Below are 6468 nucleotides of genomic sequence, written 5' to 3'. Positions count from 1 at the left end.
ATTGAAATTCCAATGCCATAGCTTTCAGCATCACAGCAACCAGCAACCACCACACCGACAACCGACAAACGGGTGTGGGGGTTTCCTGACGGGAAACGAACCCGGGCCACAGCAGTTGGCGCCAAATCTTAGCCACTAGACTGCCAGGGCTGGCTGCTTCCTCTTCTGAGAGGCCCTCCAGCATCCTCCCTGGCAGAGTCCACTGTCCCCCGCTCTGATCCCATGGTACGTGAGGGAGGGGCATAAGCCCACTGCTCAGCCACTGTGTCTGTGTCTCCCCCACCCTTTTCCTCAGGTCTCTCTCTAGACTTGTCCGTGAAGGCAGGGACACCACCAGTGCCTTTCGGTCCTGGTGACCTGCCCAAGGAGGCCCATCCTTGGTTGTCGATGCCGTTGGGATGGATGCAGAACTTCGTGGGAGGGAGGTGAGAGAGTGCTGCTGTTTTCTACGCTGGCGTATTTCTCCTGATGGTATATCAGTCTCTCTCCAAACGGAAGATTTTCATAGGAAGGCCAGTGTCACGGCAACTCAGAAAAGTCTGAAAACAGAGAGCGAGTCCTGTTTCTCGCTTGGGCCCTGAGCAGAGCAGCCACCATCGGTGGAGGGCTGAGTGTGAGCCAACACTGTGCTGGCACTTTCCACGTGTTTGTTATTTCATTCTCACATCAGCTCTTGGAGTTATCTACTCCATTTTACAGATAAAGAAATTGAGAGGAAAAGGCCCCACACTTATACGTCGTGCAGCTGGACTGCTGTTGGACTTTCCTGCTTTACCCCAGGCAGAAGGGGCTGGAAGGGGCCTGGACCACAGAGGCCAACCTGACCCTTCCATCAGGGCCTGTTTCGTCCCAGACAGATGTCCATGGGGCAGCATGACCACCTCCCCGCCAGCTTTAGAGGAGGGACAGAAGACTGCTGGGTATTATGACATAAGAATCACACACTGCAGTGTGGTCTTATAATCACCCCGTAAAGTGGGCCAGGAATATGATCTGATTTTGCAGATGAGGAAGCTGAGGTGAGGGGAGAGGCAGTGGCTTCCATCCAGCAACTCAGGGGAGGAGCCAAGACCCAAACCAAGTTTGACCTTTGACACTTGCTTAAAGTTATTTTTTGTCATCTTTTCTGTAACCTCCCTGCCTCTTGATTTCTCTCCCTTTCGCTAGCATGACTTTGTAAGACAGACAAACAAAACCACAGTGAGATGCAAAACTCAAATATCCACACGAGCTGTGGCCCTGTTCTCACAAGGATCCTCTGTTAAGAATGAGAATGGACTCCAGATGGACATTCGTGGACTCATTCGTTGAACACAATCTCATGGTGGAACATCCAGGATGGGGGATGGAGACTCACATTCGGGTGAGAATTAGACATCTTTTGACTCCAGCAACAGGAGCTGACACTCCATTTGGAGATCCTAAAGACCTAGTGACTATAAACTAGTGACCCCCACTATCACAAGAAAGGTCACCCAGGATGACTACAGCTCCAGAGTTAGGGTCTTGGCCAAAATCTTTGGTCAAGAAGCAATTTCAGCCCACTCTTATGGCAGTACACACTCAATGTGAAAGCGACCTGAAAATTGCTTAGGAAGGTCTCTGACAGATGCCACCAGCATCACCTGGTGGAGACTAGAAGAGTCAGCAGCCAGAGGCACAGGACCACCACCCCAACCCGCCCCTGCCCCGCCCACTGTCTCTCCTTCCCCTGGGGAGGTGTGCTTGGCTCAGACATGCTGCACATGGTAAGTTGTGTGTTCCAGAACAGGGACCCCACCTCCTTGTTTTCTTCCCTTTTTATAGGGACAGTGGAAGTGGGTAGAGAGATTCAAACTGAGCATGTGACAATGGGGACTTCTGAAGTCATCAGAGTGGCTAGAGGAGACAGGCATCTGAAGACTGCAGAGCACAGGGCAATTGCACTCCATGCAGACAGCACCTGGTGACCTCATGGGACGCGGAAGGGGGAGCCACTGGTCTTGGCCACTCATTGTCAGGCTGCCAGCATCATCCAGTGGACAATCCTATTTGTCTTTCTTCTGGTGGTAAATTGGGGCCTGACAGAGTAAGAACTGTCAACTTCAGGAAGGTTTAGAACTAAGTATAAAGATGACAATATCAAACCCATAATCTTAGTATTTTCATGTTGAAGTCAAGAAAAATACGTGTTTAATTTTAACGTACAGGTATCCTCCGCCTTAGGAAAGTTCATGTTATGCCATTCGCTTTTATGAAAGACATACATTCTTATGGTAACTGCTTTTTTGGTTAAAAGTGAAAATCCAGCGATGTGGCATAATGCAAACTTCCCGGAGGCAGGGGACACCCCACTTGAAGCCATTTTGGCTCATGAAAGTTTTCATAGGAACGCTCTACTTTTGGATATCAAGGAAACCTATACAGACAATGTTTAAGAGAATTGGACACATTCTCAGAGTTAACAAAGTTTGGATTCCAATTTAAAACAAGTAATTAAGTAATTGATATCGATTAATGATTTTACGTTGAAAGGCACCCTGCTAAATACTAAGGATGTTGCAAGTAAGTTTTAGCCCAGACAGAGGAAGCAGCCTCAAGTTCAGCAGATTCCAAACAGGAGGGGTGAGGAGTGGTGCGTGGTGGGGAAGACGGGCTGTGAGAGCCACACCGCCGGACACCTCTGGGGACTTTACAACCTCTAACCCCCTCGCATCAGGACACCAAGGAGATTCGTGTCTTGCGTCCCTGTTGCGCTAAAGTATGACCTTAAAAATAACAGCATCCAGCCACTACGGAAAACAGTATGACAGTTCCCCAAAAAGTTAAATGTAGAATTACAATATGATCCAGGAACTCCACCCATGGGCATATACCCAAAGGAATTGAAAGCAGCGTCTTGAAGAAACATTTGTACACCCACATTAATAGCAGGATTATTCACAACAGCCAAAAGGTAGAAACGACCCAAGCGTCCATCCAATGGATGAATGGATAAGAAAAACGTGGTATATATATACAAGGGAAGATTATTCAGCATTAAGAAGGAAGGAAAATCTGACATATGCTACAACATGGATGACCCTTGAAGACGTTATACTAAGTGAAATAAACCAGTCACCAAAAGGACAAATACTGCGTGATTCCAAATATATAAGGTGCCTAGAGTAGTCAAATTCATAGAGACAGAAAGTAGAATGGTGGTTGCCAGGGACTGTGGGGAGTGGGAATGGGGAGTTAGTGTTTAATGGGTGCAGAGTCTCAGTTTGGAAAGATGAAAAGAGCTATGGAGATGGATGGTGGGGTGAGGGTTGCAGAACATTGTGAATGTATTTAATGTCACTGTACTGTACACTTGAAAATGGTTAAGATGGTAAACATTACCTTACACATATATTACCACAAAAATAATTTAAAAATACATCCTTAAAAAGGCCAACTGTTGAGAAAAAAATAACAGCACCTGAGTCCTTTACATTCTGCAAAGCACATTCACACACATATTCAGACAGGTTACAACAACGGCGCTCTGATGAAAACATTCATTATCCTTGTTTCACAAAACAGGAAACTAGGGTTCAGATGGGGTGAAATGACTTGCCGAAAAAGTGGGAAGGCGGGGCTGGTCTCTCTGATTTTTGTTTCGTTTTGTTTTCTGGATCATGCCATTTCCCCAGAGGAAGAGAAATCCTTAAAACCCTCAAGTATTCTAAAAATGTAGTTTCCCCCCCTAAATTCTCCCTGTTGGCTCAACACGCATCACAAAACTTCAAAGACCGCTAGAATTTGTTGCCCAGATCTCACCTGTCCTCGGAGTTGAACCTGGTGGCCTGAGTCCCTGGCGACCACAGGGATCTGGGTCTGGTCCATGACGACTGCCTGTAATGGGCGCCAGGTATCAACACGCTCCTGAAACAGCTCCCCTCCTCCAGGGGGTCAGAAAAGCTGCCCTGAGATGCCCCTGTCACAGAGTGCTGCTGACCCAAACACTGCTTCCTCCAGGCCTCCCGCTCTTCCACGACCTGGGGGAATGTTTGGCATCACGCAGCCCTGCTTGAATTCCCCGCCCCCAGCTTTTGCTGTGTGACTCAGTTTCCTTGCTTGGAAGAGTACACACCCGACAGTGTTACAGAGAGGACACAAGGTAGGGACTGTGCTTGGCCAAGAGCAGGTGCTCAATAGATAAGCATCAGTGTTTTCTGAGCACTCACTGTGTATGTCGGGCTCTGAGCAATCTCGGTGTCTGCTTTATCTCCTTCCATTTTCTCAATGCACCAACCAGTATGCTCCTGTTTTTATATTCCTCATGTACGTTCTCCCAAGATCATAAAGTTGGCCATGCTTTGCTTCCTTTACCCACTCACCATCACCACCACCATTCAGCTCTTGATTCATAGACTTTTTAAAAAAAATAATTATAGACGCACAAGATCAAATAGTACACTTGCAAAAAAATACTACAGAGAAGTCCTGTGTACTTCACCTAAGTTTCCCCAGTGATGACATCTAACATAACTATACTCGGTTATCAAAACCAGGAAAGTGGGGCCTGCCCTGCGGCATAGCAGTTAAGTGCGTGCGCTCCGCTGCTGGTGGCCCAGGTGCGGATCCCAGCTGCGCACCTACACACCACTTGTTGGGCCATGCTGTGGCGGCGTCTCATATAAAGTGGAGGAAGATGGGCACGGACGTTAGCTCATGGCCAGTCTTCCTCAGCAAAAAGAGGAGGATTGGCATGGGTGTTAGCTCAGGGCTGATCTTCCTCACACACACACAAACACACACACATACTAAATAAATAATTAATTTTTAAAAAAACAGGAAATTGACATTGGCAAAACTAATTACACAACAGACCTTACTCAGATTTCTCCAGTTTTGGCACACTCATTTTTATGTCTTTATGACAGCCCTACAACATTTTACCACATGTACAGACTCAAAGAACCATCTCGACAATCAACATACAGACTGTCCTGTGGTCACCGCAGAGGAACACCCTGGTGCTAACACTTTAGGGTCACACCTTCCCATGACCTCCCTAAGCCTTGGCAACCACTGATCTGGTCTCCATGTCTACAATTTGTCATTTTGAGAATGTTTTATAAGCGAAATCATACAGTATGTATGATTTACATACTGTATGATTCCCTCATTATAATGCTCTTGGGATCCACCCAAGCTGCTGTATATATCAATAGTTTGTTCCTTTCTGTAGCTGAGTAATCATAGACTCATTCAGAGGGAAAGGATCTTGGAAGCCCCTCCCGACTGTGCCAAGATGACCTCCAGAGCCCCCAAATGTGGTTCACCTCCAGGAACCAGCAGCTCTAGGCATGACACTTGTTACATGTCACTTTGCTTTCTGCAGGAAGACACCCGGGCATGGCTTCCTCCCCTCTGCCCTGTCCATCCTCCATCTGTCCCCCTCCACCCCCTCCCTGCCCCTTTTCAGGAGGCACTCTATGAACCTCTTTACCTATCTCCCTCCATGGCTTCATTTTTTTTAAATAACATTTTAAAAAATTGTGATGTACATCACATAACATAAAATTCACCATTTTAAAGTGGTTCTTACTATATTCACTATGTTGTGCAAGCATCACCGCTACCTGATTCCAGAACATTTCTATCAACCCTCAAAGAAACCCCATGCATATTAGCAGTTAGTCCCAATTCCTCCTCCCCACATGACATGGCCCTACGGCCCCTTTACACTCATTTCTTTCCATCTATTCCACCTGTGAAGTGGGAGCATTAACAGGTAGGCAGAGAGATGGGGGCGGGGGGTGGTCCTTGAGGTTGTCTGATACCAGAGCTACACTGGGCATGTTTGAAACTGAGTCTTAGAAACCTGGAGTGGTCACTCATTCATGGGCCACAGTGTATGGATCCCCTGGAGAGGTGGGGGCTCAGAGGCAGGATCCTGGGAAAAGTCAATGTCAAACCCACAGACCGTCCAAGCAACGGTCAACCCAAAGGGGCTGAACAGAGAGGCAGAGTGCAGAAAGAATGAGGAGACTCGAAGCAAGGGAAAGAGATGAAGCCTAGAGATGGCCGTTGGATTAGTTAGGATGTAGATACTGAGCTGCTATAACAAAGAGTCACAAAATATTGACATATTGACTCAAATAATGTAGAAGATTTATTTATTTCAGAAGTTAAAGTCCAAGTTCCTAGGCGGTTTGGGAGCTAGGTGGCTTTGGATCCAAAGGTTGCTCACAAGTCCAGTCTGTTTTTTTTTTAATTTTATTTATTTATTTTTCCCCCAAAGCCCCAGTAGACAGTTGTATGTCATAGCTGCACATCCTTCTAGTTGCTGTATGTGGGACGCGGCCTCAGCATGGCCGGAGAAGCGGTGCGTCGGTGCGCTCCCGGAATCCAAACCCGGGCCGCCAGTAGCGGAGCGCGCGCACTCAACCACTAAGCCACGGGGCCAGCCCTCAAGTCCAGTCTGTTATTGCTCTGCCATACCCAAGGAGTTGTTTT

Source organism: Ceratotherium simum, chromosome 25 (assembly GCF_057802395.1).
Source record: "Ceratotherium simum simum isolate JZ-2026a chromosome 25, ASM5780239v1, whole genome shotgun sequence".
NCBI lineage: Eukaryota > Metazoa > Chordata > Mammalia > Perissodactyla > Rhinocerotidae > Ceratotherium > Ceratotherium simum.
This window is presented reverse-complemented; position numbering follows the sequence as displayed.